Here is a 17,428-nt window from a genome sequence, read left to right on the forward strand (position 1 = left end):
TAGGAGGGCCTCCTAAGGACAAAGCTGAACTTCAGAACCAGCGCCTTCTGCGCCTGTACCCGCCCAGCCTGCCTCTGGGAGGGAGCGGGAAAGGTCAGCGGAGCCACGTTACACAAGCTGCTTGGGGGACGGATGCATCCATGGGTTCTTTATTTGTTAGGCATCTCTTTTTCTCATGTATTTATTTTTACCCCACCTTGTGCAGAAGAGGACTTGAGGTGGTTTCAGAAATACGGCTGCTAGAGCAGAATAAACACGCCATAAGGGAAGAAACTGGGGCAAAAGGAAAAGAGGGGGAGTTCCCATCGTGGCGCAGCAGAAACAAATCTGACTAGGAACCATGAGGTTGCAGGTTCAATCCCTGGCCTTGCTCAGTGGGTTAAGGATCCGGCGTTGCTGTGAGTGGTGGTGTAGGTCACAGACGTGGCTCGGATCTGGCATGGCTGTGGCTGTGGCTGTAGCTCTGATTCGACCCCTAGCCTGGGAACCTCCACATGCTGCAGGTGCGGCCCTAAAAAGACAAAAAAAAAAAAAAAAAAAAAAAAGAGGGTAAGGAAACAGGTGTGTGACAGGACATCCAGCAAGTATCTCTTGAGTGTTGATTGTGTACCTGGCTCTGTGGGTAGAGCAGTGAACCAAATAGCCATGGTTCCTGCTCCCTGGGAGCTTATGGTCTCATAGGAGGGGACTGAAAACAGAAAAAAGAAAAAGGCCACCAGTCCAGTGCTTTTCCTGGGGGTAGGCTGCAAATTAGAGTCTGAGCCTCCTAGTGGCCAAAGCAAGGGGGGAACACAAATATGAGGTTCTGGGTGTGTTCTCTGCATAGGGTTGATGGCAATAGAACCGCAGTCATGAGCTTCATCCTCCTGTCCTGGATGTGCAGACCTTGGCACAGGGCCCTCTGTCTCTGTGCAGAGACCCAGCCTCTGCCTCCTCTCCACTGCCAGCCTCCTGGCTGGGTTTAGCGTCAACCCAGACCTCCTGGTGGGCTGCCTGTAAGTCAAGGACTTGAGCACTTTGGGCCCAGTGAGTTCCAGGGCTGCCCCCCCTCTTCCTACCCCATACCTCAGGCCAGACCGTCCCCTCCCCCGATGGCACTTATCTCCCTTATCGTCACTGTTTTCTCCCTTTCCTCCCCTGAAGAGGTATTATTTAGGGCTCTCACTTGTTTTTAATGTGTCCTTCCCTGGAACCATCACCCATCAACTGGCTGTGATTTTTAGCTATTTGACACAAAAGGAAGCAAAGGCGCAGAGGGGCTTGGAAATTTACCCAGGGTCCCACAGCTTCAGGACTCTGCCTTGACCCCAATCTTTGGTGTCTTCCAATTTGTTAATCATTATTATGCTTTCTTGGGTGGAAGCCCAATTTGCTTCTAGATTCCGGAGGACCTTAGTCCTTTAACCCCAGCACCTCTTTGGAAGGCAGCTGGAGTGTCATTACCTGCTTCCATCAGCAGGCCAGGGTCTTCCCGCCATCCCACGGACCAGCCAGGTGGGCAGATACTGCCATGTGGGAATTCATCCTTCTAAGGCAGCCTGTTTGTTTGTCTTTTTACTCCCTCATTCATTCATTCAACAAACATTTCCCAAGCATGCCAGGTATTGTGTGCTAACCACCAACCCTCATCCCTGCTGTCAAGAAGCCAAGGTATATTTGTGGGCGAAGGATCAGTGTGTGTGAGATTAGAGTACAGAGTCAGAAAGGTTTGAGTATGGGGTAGAGTGCTGATAAATAGGACAGAAATAAAGATATAACCAGGCTAAATTCATCCGGACTGTATAACCACTTCGCAGGTCTTGGTCACACAACTCCTCTCATCCTGAGCACCCCTCCACAGGGCTCACTCTGTTGGGACAAAGTCCGCAGTAAGGTACAAGGGTTGCAAATGCAGCACCCCCTAAGTGAGTCATACAGAGGCAAGAAGGGCCTCACCTCCTTTGTTCTTGGAAGTGTACTTCTAATAATGCAACCTTGATTGGTAGCAGTCCGGTGGTGTAAGAGAGAGCCTAGACCAGGTAAGCCCGCAATACCAGCCTCTTGCAGAAGCAGTGCCTTCCCAAGTGCTTGGCGCCCCAGGGCCCCCTGCTCCCTGAGGAATGCCGAGGGACTCTTTCTCAAGGACAGGAGGGCAAGTGCCTTGCACATGCTCCATTAATGATCACCGCCCGTTCTCAGGTTACACGAGCAGCGCTCTTGGATGGATTTCCATGTTTTGATCCCTCTTTAAAGAAAGCAACCACAGCTATTCCAATTATGAATTCCGAAATACCGTTTTGCCGCCATTGAGGTGGGAGATGATTGGGCCATTGTGTTATCATTCCCCGCGTCTCCCAGAGATAGCAACCTGCATAAGTGAAACCATATTTCTGTGTTCCAAGATCCAAGGTACCAACCCCAGGGACTGTCAGGCAGGCTCAGGAAGCAGCACGTGGGGAACATTCTCAGACCTGGTAAGTGGCTGGCCCGCTGATAGAGGAGATTAAGCTGCTTTTGATCTCTTCGCCCCTAATGGCAACGTCTCTAATTTTAAAGGGACTCGGGAAAGTCTTCCTTTGAACAGCCAAGAGATTGCGTCAAGAAAAGCGGGCCCTGTTCTAGACAGGCTGTGGGGGAGGTTATGGTACTGAATTGCATATGTCGTTCCATGGATAATTTTTCCTTCCACTTCCTTAAGACTGTGAGTTGGGCCTTCGGCTCCACTAGTGGATGACCCCACAGTGCATCAAGGCTTCCCACTCCGTCCCCAAGTCAGGCCGTCAGCAGACCCCCCCCCCCCCCGTGCCTCAGAGGCTCTCAAAAGCCAGTTTCATCTTCTCTCTGCATTTTTCCCAGGACTCCTCTGCAGGCTAGTCCTGCTTAGGAGCCTTGCCCTGCTGCCACACTCTGCAAACCTCCATCCAGCCTTGGCCTTCTGCCCGTTACAATGGGTGGGTGGGCTGGAAGGTGTCCCCTTCTAAAGGCAGTAGGGTGATGTAAGAGCATTCTGATGAGATGAATTGTGTGAATGGCATTTCTTTGTGGCAGATTTATGTGAAAAGGGGTGTGTGTGGGGGTGTGTGTGTGTTGCCCTAACCCTGGATGTATGGAGAGCTCTATGAATTAGAAGTTGGAGCATCAAAATAAGAAAATTTAGTTTAAGTAAATATTTAACCCCTCACTCACTCCTTTATACAGTGGAGGTTAAGAGTGGAGACTCTAGAATCCAGACCGCTTCAAATTCAAGTCTTGGTTTCTCTCGGCAGTAGCTGTATGGCCTTGGACAAGTCATTTCATTTCTCGGAACATGAATTTTGACATCTGGAAAACAGTTATCTAGTTCACCAAGTTGTGAAACATAAAATCATACATGCATGAGATATGGCCTGCTTCACCTGCGGTGTGCCCGACAGATGTTTGTTGTGGTTGTTCTAATGTTACCCATTCCTTTGGTGATTGTGCACCAATTCCTTATGCCATTACTGTTCATGAGTTCTCTGTGCAAGGACCTGTGAGACTAAAGGAAAGTGGCAAGATTTTATTACAGTTTCACTAGGAAAGAATACAGATACAAAAAGTGAATTTGTGTCTTAAATCTTGTAAATTCATACCAGAAGAGGGAGAGGTTGTTTATTATTCATATTCATATTTAAGGAGGTCTTCTGCCTGGCATGGAAAAAGTTGCAAGAAGAGGTTTCTCCCACTCTAACAATAAGAAGAATCCAGGCCCTCTGCAAAATCATGTATTTTTAAGTCTGTCAGAAGCTGAGGACATAAGGTATGCTGATTAATTAAGGTCCAAAGGATGACAGCCCCTCCCAGAAGAGCTGGAACACATGATTGTTTCATCTTCATCTTGGGCTGAGCTGCAGCAAGAGGAGGCGGGCATGACAGAAGCAAGTGAGAAGAAAACAGCTGAAGTTGGAATGAATTTTTAAGAGCCAAAGATGGGTAGCATAACACTTTGGAATTTGTGAAAGCCCCAGGCAAAGGAGGTGTCTTCATGCTTCTTTTGGCTGGCAGGGAGGATTGGGGGCAGGACAGGAGAATAAAGAGAAAAGGTACACAAACCTGCCTGAGTCTATAGTTCAAGCAGGAGAACCAATACAAACTCTCCTGTTTCCTGACCTTCCAAGAATTAAAGGCAGAAGTTATCTGCCACCAGGAGAGGGCAGGAGTGTTGAGAAAGGCCCACCCCTGAGGCAGAGGCATACAAGGCCTGCCTAGCACTGAGGGCCAGTGCAGGAAAACCAAGTGGAACCCTCTTAGATAAAACATGGAAAAGAGTCAGTGATTATCTGCTACTGGGTGAGGGCCAGAAACCTCCCCAAGCTCTGGTTCCGCACTGAGCATGAGACAGTGTAAACTCCCATTGGAGAACAGACAGGAGGGTGAAGAGTGATCCTCTCTGAGGCACAGATATATAGAGCTAAATGCTGGGCCTTGCACGAAGCACCAGGCAGCAGTGAACCACTAGGAGAGGCACAGGGATGCTGAGAGAGACCTCTTCGGTAGTGCAGCATTTGAGCCTGCTGAAGTTGGTGGTGGCAGAGGAGAATTCATAGAATCTATTATATTTGGCTTCACCCTAAGTGTTGGGCAGCCTGAGCATGGGTCCACCACTAAGAAAATTTGAAATACAGACTATGACTAAAGCAGTAATGAAGTCTAAACCCAGCCTTGTTACAGACTAGACACTAATGAAACTTGTGTCATTAACAGCCTGATGGAAGAAAGGAATTCTCCATTTTAGGGAGTATTTACCTCACTAAATATATTTTGCAGACACTGTGTAGCATTCAGTATAAACTAATGGCACATACACATTCTCCAAATAATGATATGGCTACTTGTCAAGAGATAAAATAATCAATAGAACCAGACCAAAGTTGGCCCAAATGTTAAAATTATCAGACAGGAACTGTAAAATAACTGTGATAAGTATGTTAAAATGATCTAGTGGAAAAGGTGGGCAACATGCATGACAGAGAATTCCATCAGAGTTATGGAAAGTATTAAAAAGAGCTAAATGAAAATACTAGAAATGAAAAATGAGATGTCAGGCATGAAAATTTTGTTGGTGAATTTAGGAAATGGGACACAACCGAAGAAAGAATCAATAAAGACCTGTCAATAGCAATCACCTGAACAGAAACAAAAAGAGAAAAGAGTTTCAAAAATGAAACAGCATTTGAGCTATAAGGGATAAAACGAAAAAGTCTAATGCACTTTTCATTGGAATCCTAGAAAAAAATGAGAGAGAAAAGGGCAGAAAAAATATTTGAAGAGATAGGGACCAAATATTTTCCAAAACTAATGAAAAAAAGTCAAACCACCTTAAGTCTAAGAAGCTTAGATAACTCCAATCAGGATCATTGTTAAATTGCTAGAAAAGGACAAAGAAAAATATTTACCATAGATTTATCATAGACATAGAGGAATGATGACGAGAATGAGAATTGACTTTTCATTAGAAATCCTAGAAACCAGAGGCAATGGGATGTCATCTTTAGAGTGCCACAAGGAAAAACAAGCCAACAAACCAACCCATGTCAACCTAGTATTCTATATCCAGTGAAAATATACTTTAAAAATGAGGATGAAATAGAGACATAGTCACGCAAACAACAGCTGAAAGAATCAATTTCCAGAAGAGCAGGAAATGCTAAATGGAGTTCTATGGGCTAAAAGAAAATTATTTCAAAAGACAACCTGGTCCTCCAGGAAGGACTAGTATGAATGAAAACACCAGAAAGAATGAAGGAGACTATAAATTCAAAGCACTTTTATGAGTCTTTAAAGATAGTTGGTCATTTGAAGTAAAAATAACAAAGGAATACGGATGTTTATTGTCTTTTAGATCTAAAACCTATGGCAACAAAGGCACAAAGGGTGAGAGTGTTGTAACTGCAAATATACTGTCATTAGTTCCTAAGCCATTCAGGAAGTGATAAAATATTTTTTGAAAGTTAAGTGATAAATATAAACATGTAATCTCTGGAGACATCACTAAAATAAAATACAAATAGGCATGCCTAACGTCAGTAGGGAAGATGAAATGAAATATTAAAAATACTGGCTTAATTCCAAAAATTCAGGATAGGAGGAACAGAAAAACAAAGGGCATGAAGGACCAATAATAATCAAACACAAATTTGATCTATTTAAAATGAAAATATATAAATAATTGAATTGCATGTAAATGGATTAACCTTCCCAATTTAAAAGGCAGACATTGTCAGACAATAAAAATGCAAGACTGAACTACACCTGGTTTATAAGAAATACCCTTTAAGTATAAAGTCACAAACAGAAGGAAAATTAAAAGTTGGGAAAAGATACCATGCAAACACTATGTGTAAGAAGACAGTTGAAGCTGTATTAATATCAGAATGAGTAGACTTCAAGGTGACAAAGATTAAAGGGGCATTTTATGATGACATTAAGTGTTAATCACAAAGACATAAAAATCTAAAATTTAAACCTCAGAGCAAAGCTCCAAAACACATAAAGCAAAAATTGACAGACCTGAAGCTGAATCAAAGCTGAAGAATTTGAGACCATTTTCTCAGTAATTGATCTATTGAAAGATGATCGTGTGGAAGATTTGAACAACACTGTCAATAACCTGATCTAATTTACGTTTATTGAACACTCCACCCAACACAAGCAAGACACATGTGCTTTCAAGTGTACATGGAGCATTCCTCGACATAGACCATAAGCCTGATCATAAAACAAGTCTAAGTACATTTTAATAATTTAATTCTAAGAATGTTCTCTGAACAAAATGGAATTAAAGTTGAAATCAATGACAATAGGATGCCTACAGAATCCCTCAAATATTTGGAAATTTAAAAAATTATTGGACTACATACAGGAGTTCGTGCAGGACTAAATAGCCAATGAGTCAAAGAGTCACAAAGGACATTGGAAAATACTTTAATGATAACAAAAAGATGACATCAAAATTTGTGGGATACAATGCACAGGTTTTAAATGTGTAGCTTTAAATGCTTATATTAGAAAAAAAGGGTGTGAAATCAGTTATTTTTTTTTATTATAGTTGGTTTACAATGTTCTGTCAATTTCTGCTATACAGCAAAGTGACCCAGTTATACACACATATATAGTCTTTTTCTCACTTTATCCTCCATCATGTTCCATCACATGTGATTAGATAGAGGTCCCTGTGCTATACAGCAGGATCTCATTGCTTATCCACTCCAAATACAATAGTTTGCAACTACTAACTTCAAACTCCCAGTCCATCCCACTCCCTCCCCCTACCCCTTGGCAACCACAAATCTGTCCTCCATGCCTATGACTTGTTTCTTTTCTATAAATAGGCTCATTTGTACCATATATTAGATTCCAGAAAAAAAAGTGATATCATATGGTATTTGTCTTTCTCTTTCTGACTTACTTCACTTGGTATGAGAGTCTAGTTCCATCCATGTTGCTGCAAATGGCATTATTTTGTTCTTTGTTTATGGCTGAGTAGTATTTCATTGTGTATATATACCACTTCTTCCTAATCCATTCATCTGTGGAAGGACATTTAGGTTGTTTCCATGTTTCGGCCATTGTGAATAGTGCTGCAGTGAACATAGGGGTGCATGTAATTTTCAATGAAAGTTTTGTCCCCAAATCAATTACTTTTGTTTTCACCTTAAAACGTTTATAAGAAATGAGCTTGTAAATGAGCTAATTAAACCAAAATAAGAGTGAAAATCAGAAAACAGAAATCAAATACTAGAGCAAATCAGAAAGATTAATATTGATTTGTTAAAAAGATTAATTGATAAACACCTAGAAAATTTGTTATTTCATGGATATAAATTTCAGTTTTGCAAGATGAAAAGTTCTGGAGATCAATTAACAACAGTGTAAATATACATTCTGGGAATTGGTTAACAACAATGTGAATATACGTAAGACTTAGAAATGGTTATGAGGATAGATTTTACGTTTTGTTTTTTTTTAACTGCTAAAAAAATTATAGGAGTTCCCGTTGTAGCTCAGGGGAAATGAATCTGACTAGCATCCATGAGGACGCAGGTTCAATCCCTGGCCTTGCTCAGTGGGTTAAGGATCTGGCGTTGCCGTGAGCTGTGGTGTAGGTTGCAGACGCAGCTTGGATCCCGTGGTGTTGTGGCTGTGACTGTGGCTGGCACCTACAGCTCTGATGAGACCCCTAGCCTGGGAACCTCCACATAATGTGGGTGCAGCCCTAAAAATAAAAAAAAAGAAAAAGAAAAGGAAAAATTTTGGAAAGGAAAAAGTGAGGAGTTCCTGTTGTGGCACAGTGTAAATGAATCCAACTAGTAACCATGAGGTTGCAGGTTCAGTCCTTGGCCTCACTCAGTGGGTTAAGGATCCGGCACTGCTGTGAGCTGTGGTGTAGGTTGCAGACGCTGCTCGGATCCTGTGTTGCTATGGCTGTGGTATAGGCCAGCAGCTGTAACTCCAGTTAAACCCTTAGCCTGGGACCTCTGTGTGCCATGAGTGCAGCCCTAAAAAGCAAAAAGAAAAAGTGAGAAGACGCAAATTATTAACACCAGAACTAAAAAGGGAGCATCGCTGAAGACATTAGAAGGATGACGGGGTGGTATTATGAACAATTTTACTGTAATAGGCTACAAAACATCCAATTCCACAAAATATCCAACATTTAAAAACATCTAAGTCATCAGTGGCTTGGATGAAAAGGACACATTACTTAAGAAACATAACTTATAGGAGTTCCTGTTGTGGCTCAGCAGGGTAAGGACCTGACATTGTCCCTGTGAGGATGCAAGTTAGATCCCTGTTCTTGCTCACTGGGTTAGGGATCTGGCATTGCCGCAAGCTGTGCCGTAAGTCAGACGTGCGGCTCTGATCTGGGGTGGATGTGGCTGTGGCATAGGTCCCAGCTGCAGCTCAGATTGGACCCCCTCGTCTGAGAACTTCCATATGTCACAGGGGTACCTGTAAAAAGAAAAAAAAAATCTTGTAAAACTGACACAAGAAGAAACAATATCTAAATCCTGTATTCACTAAAGAAATTGACTTTGTAATGAAACAACTTCCCACAAACAAATGTCCAGGCCCCGATAGTTTTTCTGGTGAATTCTTTCAAATATTTAAGGAAGAACTCATATCAATTCTACACAAACGATTTCAGAACGTAGAGTATCAGAGAATACTTCCCAACGTCTGAGTCCAGGCTTACTTTGATACCTGTACCAGACAAGGACATTATAAGAAAAGAAAATTACATGGAGTTCCCATCGTGGCGCAGCAGAAATGAATTTGACTAGGAACCATGAGGTTGTCGGTTCAATCCCTGGCCTCGCTCAGTGGGTTAAGGATCCAGCATTGCTGTGAGCTGTGGTGTAGGGCAAAGACGCGGCTCAGATCCTGTGTTTCTGTGGCTGTGGTGTAGGCTGGCAGCTGTAGCTCTGATTCAACCACTAGCCTGGGAATCTCCATAAGCCATTAGTGCAGCACCCCCGCCATCCCGCAAAAAAAAAAAAAAAAGAAAAAATTACAGATTATAGCTCCTCATTAACATAGGTATAAAATCCTCAAAAATGATTAGCAAATGCAATCCGTAATATATAGAAAAGAGTAGAGTATGTCCCAGGAATATAAAGTTGATGTAATGCTAATAATCAATCAGTATAATTTACCACTTTGGCTACAGAAGAAAATCTTATTTTCAGAGATGCAGAAAAAGCTATGGAGAAAAGTTGACACCCATTCAAGGCACAAGAGGGGTCTCTCTCAGCCTGACAAATAGCATCTACAAAACCCTCCAGTGAATTCTTTCTCGCAGAGGTTGAAGACAAAATGATGATGCCTCTGTCACAAATTTTATTCAGCATTTTATTGGAAGTCTTAGACAAGACAATAATATAAGCGCAATCAATAAAGCACAAATAGATTGGAAAGGAAGAAGCAAAATCGTCTTTATTTACAGGTAACATGATTTTTTACAAAAAGACTCCTAAGGATTTTTCAAAAAATGAGTAAGGTAATCATTTTATTTTGCAGTAGTGAAAGGTGTAACAAAGTTATGATTCCATATACCAGAAATGAATAGTCGACAATGAGAAAATTATAAATAACATTTACTCTAGCATAAAAATTAAATGATTAAGGATACATTTAATGAAAGATGCATGAGACTAAAATTATAAAATATTGCTGACAGAAATATTAGAAGATCTGAGTAAATGAAAATATGTACCATGTTTGTGGATTAGAAGACTCAATATTATTAAAATGTCAATTCGCCCAAATTGATCAATTCCAAATGAAGGCCCACAAAGTGGGTGTTTTTCCCTTTGACAGAGTGATTTTAAAATTTTTATGGAAAGACAAGAAGGCCTAGAATAACCAAAACAATACTGAAAAGGTAAAACACATTTGGAAGACTTACCCCGCCTTATTACAAGACTGACTGCATAGCTACAGTAATCAAGACAGTGTCATATTGATGAAAGTCTGAATAAATGGATAAAAGGAACACAATGGAGTCTGTACACAGATCTACAGATAGGTGGTCCAAAGATTTTTGACAAGGGTGTCAAGGAAATTCAATAGGGAATGAAAAATCTCTCCAGCAAATGGTATGGGAACCATTGATATCCATTTGAAAAGAAAAGAACCTTGGCTTCTACCTTTAATCATCTATAAACATCAGTTCAATATGGGTTATTGACTTAAACATGAAAGCGAAAGCCATAAAAGGGCTGGAAAAAACATAGAAGAACTTTTTTGCGACTTTGGGGTAGCCAAAGACTTCTTAGAGAGGCCACAGAAAGCATGGGCCATAAAAATAAAATTTGGTAAGTTGGATTTCATAAAAAAAAAAAATACATGGTCATCGAAAGACACTATTAGGGAAATGAATTGGCTAACACATATGCTGACAGAAGCCTTGCATCCAGAATATAAAAATTTCTGCAATTCCATAATAAAGACATTCCAATTAAAAATGGGCAAAACAGCTTTAATAGAAACTTCACCAAGTAGGATATGCAGAAGTATATCCCCTAAAAAAGTAAGCCCTTGAAAAAGTGTTCAACATCATTAAGCTTCAGGTAGATGCAAATTAAAATTACAGTGAATCACTCCTAGTTATCCACCGGAGGTTAGCTACCAAAAGGATTAAAGTGAGAAAAAAACTGACAGTATGAAATGTGAGAGAGGATGCAGAAGGACTGGAACTCTAATGCATGGCTGGTAGGAGTATAAAACGGTATAACCACTTTGGAAAATTGGCACTGTCTAAACCAGTTAAAAATATGTTTACCCTGGGAGTTCCCCTGTGGTGCAGTGGGTTTAGGATCTGGCATTGCTGCAGCTGTGGCATAGGTTACAGCTGCGGCTTGGATTCAGACCCTGGCCCAGGAACTTCCATATGCCACCAGTAAGGACCAAAAAAAAAAAAAAAAGTTTACCCTATGACCAGCAATTCCGCTTTAGATGTTGACCTGAGAGAAATGAAAATATATTTTCACATTTTTTTTTTTGCATAGGAGTGTTCTTAGTAACTTTATTCATAGAATGCTGAAACTGGAACACAGCCCAGGCGTCCATCAGTGAAGAATGAATGGATAAATGCATCGTGGTGTAGGCATGCGACACAGGACCAAGCAATGCAAAGGAATGAGCTTCTAATTATGCACGGTGTCATGGTTGAATCCCAAACCTACGATGAGTGAATGAAGGTGGATACAAAGATATGCGTACTGTGTGGTCCATGTATAAGAAATTCTAATGTAGCAAAAACCAAGCTACGGTGATAAAAGTCAGATGGGCGGTTGATTCTGGGAGTGGAAATTTGAGAAGAGGTGTGGGAACTTCCTGGAAGAGAAAAAAATATTCCATGTCTTGGTAAACGTTCTTCAAAAATGGATTGAACGAAACACTTAAAACCTGAGCAGCATGTCACTTGATGTAAATTATATGCCAATAAAAATGTGGGATAAAAGAACCATTTTCTTTCACTCGGACCTCAAATCACAGTTTACAGATTTGGAAGTGCTATATTTAAAGGTACCCAATGATATTATCATGAGAAGATGCTCTCATCCAACTATTGGAAACCTAATTAAAAAGATTTAACAAGAGGTACATCCCTTCAGCCTGTTCTCTAAGAGGGCCTGTTCTTACACCCAAATCTTCCCACTCAGCCTTCGCCGTGGGGGGAGAGGGGGCAAGGCTAGGGGGCAAGGCTGGGGTGCAGGTGCGGGGCGGCCCCTGTCTGCCTCATGGTGAATGGGCAGAGTATCCACAGAAGTGAGCTCCAGTGGTATCTGTGAATTATCTGCTGCTGAATCTGGAGTTTATGAAGTGCTGTTCACCAGACTTGCAAAGCTGGAGCGTCACCTTGGTCATCTCTTGGAGGGACACAGTTTATCCCTCTCGCCCATCCGTGACGTCAAAGATTCGGTTTCATTGCACCACTGTCTGGCATGATGGCGTCAGGCTGGCTCCCCTTGGGAAGGGTTTGGAAAACAGCAATGACTCAGACAGTGCTTCCCCTGGGGAGCGTCTGACCCCCTGGCACGGGGGTGGGGGGCAGGGGGATCGGTCCCCATAGGATGGAGGCTCAGAGGCCCTGGTAACAGGGAGATGGAGCTATGTGGAGATTTGGGGCTAAGCCCTTATTGCCTGTGACAACAGAGCTCTCAACCTAGGCCGTGAAGGGGAGGCTTTATTTGCTTGCTCGCTTTGCATCTTTGGTCTTTGGTGACAGTTGTCCTTGGCGAGGGAGTAAAACTGCACTCCTTTCCTCATCGGACAGAGCCAGACGGGTCAGGGTCAGCTTTGGCACTGGGCCTCGTCTTCCCATCCATCCTTTGATCAGAGCGCCGAGAGCCCTCTATCAGGTTCTTGGGTGAGAGTGTGTTTCTGTGTGTCCTGCTTCCCTTGTTGCTGCGATAGATTTGGGTTTCCTAAAATAACCTAAACATGCCTGTGTAGACATGTGTCTGAAACGGAAACGGAGGGCGTTGGTTGACGTTGTTTGTGGACAGACACGGCATGAACCATGGCTCCCCTCCTGGTCGTGCTGCTCCGGCTGAAGCGTTTGGGAAGTTACAACTCTGGGGGGGTGGCGTCTCATGCTCACAGTTCCCATCTCCCGAAATCATGCCCCAGATGCAAAGTTTCCGTTTAATTTGGATTCTGGTAGTATGCTTCCCGAGGCGAAGGAAGACCCTGGCTTCGTAAATCTTTTTTGTTTTTTCCACTTTTATTTTCGCATGTAGCTCGGCTCAAAGTTTATGTCCATTTAGCTGACCTTTGCAATAGTAAGAGCGCTTTTATAAGGCAGCAGAAGGGAAAGTTATCAGCAAGGCTGGGTAATGTAAAGTATTTATGAATGAACGTGCAAAAACCAGTCTGGGGGTGTAAAATGTGGGGCTGTCCTCGGGCCGAACTGCTTGTGACTTGAGCCTTCTTTGCAGTAAAGCATAATTCATGCTGCTGTTAGCCCTTAAAACAGGAAATAATATACCCATTTAACTTAATCACAATTTATATTGCATGTGCATATTTCTAAACAAATGTTGTAGATGGAGAGTTTGGGAGCAATAATATTTATGCATTACACTTTTAGTTAGCAAAGGAAATGTGTGACCTCTTACATTTGCTTTGACATTTGAACTTGGTGTTCAGTGTATTTGACAGCGGTGATGGATTCTCATTAGCTCAACGTATAAACAGGAAATGCTTCCTCGGTGAACAGTTATTAATGTGGGACATCCCTGAATTTGAATTTTTAGTGGCTTCTTCTGGTCCAGACTGGGAAACGTATTTAATTTCTCTCTTAAGAAAAAAAAATTAATAATAAAAGGAAAAAGGAAGGTTTAACTTTCGTGTCTAGCAAACCTGAGCAACACAGGAACGCCAGGCTCTAACAAAACATGGTTGAGGGGCGGCTGGCAAGGGACCCTGCTGAGGTCGCAGATGCAAAGAGCAGCTCTGGCGGCGGGCAGGGTGGGGGGGCCATGCGGAATTGGTTGCCTTAATTTCTCCCTAAGATAACCTATAGGAATTAGTCCATGACGTGGGGGCAGATGGGAGTAAGCTCATACTTAACCTTTACCCGTGACCGGGATTAAAGCCGTTCGTACCAAACGGGAATCAATCAGGACGCATTTGCAATGTGGCTCAAGATAGCAATTTCATTTTGAGTTTTCAGCACTCCCTTGCTCTTGGGCAATGAGACGGCAGAGCGGGCGCTGGAGGGGAAAGGGGCTGGGAAGCTGGGAGAGGCGGCCGACTAGGGGTGGGGATGACGGAGGACCAGGCTGGTGGGCCGGCGCCCGGCCTGGCCTGGGCCTGCGCTCAGCCCCTTCTGCGTAAGGCTTAGAATCTAATTAGAAGTCAGCGAAGACCCGGGAAAGTGAAGCCGGCAGGCCCTTCATCGGAATTTCAGGTCTTCAGAGGGGGGAAAGTAGCGTTTTTATTGTCGGAGGTCAAAGTTTAAATTTAGTTTATATCGGATTACCCAAATATGCTTTCGGTAAGGTTAGATTCTCATGCTCGGGGAGAGTCGGACTGTAATGAAAGCAAACAGGGCCAGAGATAATCCCATTACAGATGAACTCTTCACTCGAACCTCAAACATTTGGGAACCATAATAACACCATCTCGGCAAGAAGAGAAAGGCTGAGCAGCCGGGGCCGAGAGGAAGCTCGGCGACCCCCTGTTTAACGTATCCCCTTCCTGGATCCCAGGAGCACGCCTTGCTCTGGCTTTCGCTTACGGCACTTGGAGAAATGACTTCTTTCTTAATTAGTTTTCCTTCTTTTTCTGCTACTAAAGTTTAAGCCCCATAAGGGTAGGGATTTTTTTTTTTTTTTCCTATTTTTTTCCCTATTATATACCCACCGCATAGATCACAGCCTGGCTCCTGAGAACCACTCGATAAACGCTGGTTGAAAGAAGGAAGGAATCTCACGTCCTCTGAGCAGAAAGCCACGATTTTTAAAATCCAAGATTTTGAAACCAAGATAGGGAGCCAGCCCCTTTGGGTTCTAAAAGAAGCGGCGATTGCCCCAGAAGGAGGAAGGTGTCATCACTCCTGTGGATTCTGGAAGGGACCCCGGGAGTCTCATTTGGAGGTTGCCAGCTCCAAGTCCATGAGTGCAGAAGTCATACCTGTCCTGGTACCCAAGGCCTTGCCCTTGGCTGTGGATACTCAGTAGCTAAGGATAGAGCCGGACAGAATTCATGAGGAGTTGGGTTGGCAGAGGCCTCACCTGCATGTCTGGGAGCTCATGGGTGTCCTCGTCCCACCCTCTCAGGGCAGTGACTCAGTACAGGCAGAGCAGGACCCAGTAAACCCCGCCAGCTGCACACTGACCTGGATGGGGCTGAACCATCCAAGGGCTGAGAAAAGGAATCAGCAGGAAGGGTGCATCTCTCTTGAGAGCCAGCTTTGCTATCCCTGAGGGGTTGAGGATGATAAGCTCCCCCCCACCCCACCCCACCCCCCGGGCCACTGCTGGGCTTGAAACAAAGTAAAGCATCGCCCTTTTCCACTCAGGACATGCCTGTGGGGAAACCTCGCTTCTTCCTTGTTCTTCCTTCTTTAGAGAGTATGTGAAATAGACCAAATGCTCAGGCCTCCAGTGAAAATAAGGAAAAAGAATTTGCAAACTCCCCCTGACTCTTCTTCCCCCACGGAAAATAATGCACAGTCCCTCCTTGTCCTTCTTCAAAGACTCTCTTAAAAATATTGGTATGGGGCGCTATTTTTTTTTGGCCTCTCCCAACAAAACCTTGTTTGTCGGTTTTGTAAACTCCAGATCCCAGCTCTTAGCTCCCAGCCCCTGATAGTGTTATCATCCTGCCAGACACCAAGGTGGAAGGCCAGAGGCTTCTGCAGCAAAGATCAGCTGTGCAGACCCACGTGAGTTAGTCATTTACTCATTGAGGCGTCGGACAAAGGGACGTGGAGCAGAGCTGGTCGCTACTCTCAACCAGCTCAGACACCAACTGGGAAGAGAACAACCACGGGCCGTGGGCTTCCAAGGGGGAAGGGGTGGGTTGACCTGAGGTGGGAGTGGCAATGCGGACCCACTGAGGCTGGGCGTGACAACCACTCCGTGACCTCAGAGGTGAGCCTCGCAGGCGTCTGCTCCTTGGCGGGGCTCCCAGACTTTTGAGGGCCTGTCTTTGGCTCAGCACTGGGGAGAGACAGCCGTCTGGCTGTGACTCACTCCCCACGGAACTGGTCCTTTGAAGGGAAGCTGAAACCTGTCCTTTGCAGAGGCCGTGTTCGGGCTGATGGACAAAGCCTCGTTGACCAGGGCCACCTTCTGAAGAGGAGGAGGTGTGGCAGGTGGAGTTCAGGACTCGATACCGAGCACTACAGAGGGCCAGGCCCTTTTCTAGAACCCAGCCTCTCGTGACCAGGCTCATTCACAGTCCGGGACCTTTTGTTTGTGCGGCTGCTACTCTCGCCCTCCCTAATCTTCCATTCATCCAAGTCCTTCCATTTGCAAAGCCTTGGAAACCTCCACCATGAAGCCCTCCCAGAACACCCCAGATCCTGAGTGCTCCCAAACATCTCTGTGCCTTTTAAAATTGTTCTCTGAGAGCTTCGTAGATATGGTGTCCCTGCCTGGTCTGTGAGCTCCCTGAGTGCTGGGTTAGTGCCGTTTCTCTGACCAATCATAGCATTACTTAGTATACGCCATGGTGTTAATTAGTGCGCTCTGTAATTTTAACTACCACGTTTCATCGTGTTTATGAAGCATGTCTTAAGATTCACCTCTCATTTCCCCTGTTCCAATGAATTTGGCTTTTGGAGTAAGTAAAAACTTTTCTACTTAAAAATATCATAAAAGTAATATATATTTGCTCTAAAAACCCAAACAATTTAGGGTAAACAATTCAGAATAAAGTTAATAGTTGGTGGGTCCCCCTTTGAATCCCATTCCTCTGAGGATATCACTGTGAGCAATATAGGGTAATTTCATCGGCATCTCTCTCCATGCATGGACCGATTTAAATTAAAAGATGGGTTATATGCATATATTGGAATTTTAACTTTTCTTCTTTCTGATTTATTTCATTTTCAAAATAAAACTGCACTCGTATTAAACACAGTGCTCTAACTTGACATCACGTTTCAATTAACACCACATCACGGTATTGTGTTAGCTAGTGAATTATCAGCGAGGAACCTAGGCAGATTCAAACCTTCTCACATTCATGGATCACTCAGACAATAGTAAGTAATGTAAAGGGAGAATTACAAAAAAGACTCATTAAGTTAAAAATAGCTGTTAAAGGACAATGCATTATAATAAGTGAGTAATGAAAAATTGAAAACAAATCCATCATGGCCTTTTTCTGTTAGGACATGTAAGATGTTATTTATTCTCTTCTTCCCTAGTCGCTGCATACTTCATATTCAGTGATGTAAACATAAGACAAT

At 43.4% G+C, this 17,428-nt stretch overlaps 2 long non-coding RNA genes across 2 annotated transcripts in view; both read left to right on the forward strand.

The window, feature by feature from the left end:
- The window catches only part of LOC110259485, a 123,763-nt gene that overhangs the window by 7,976 nt on the left and 98,359 nt on the right, over positions 1–17,428 (forward strand). The gene's annotated exons all lie outside the window — the stretch shown is intronic.
- Positions 528–11,963, forward strand: LOC110259488. Its single transcript, XR_002341920.1, has 2 exons — positions 528–2,453; positions 11,508–11,963. It is a non-coding gene; the product is annotated as an uncharacterized LOC110259488 (long non-coding RNA).

The sequence above is a fragment of the Sus scrofa genome, chromosome 2, assembly GCF_000003025.6.
Source record: "Sus scrofa isolate TJ Tabasco breed Duroc chromosome 2, Sscrofa11.1, whole genome shotgun sequence".
NCBI classification, from domain to species: domain Eukaryota; kingdom Metazoa; phylum Chordata; class Mammalia; order Artiodactyla; family Suidae; genus Sus; species Sus scrofa.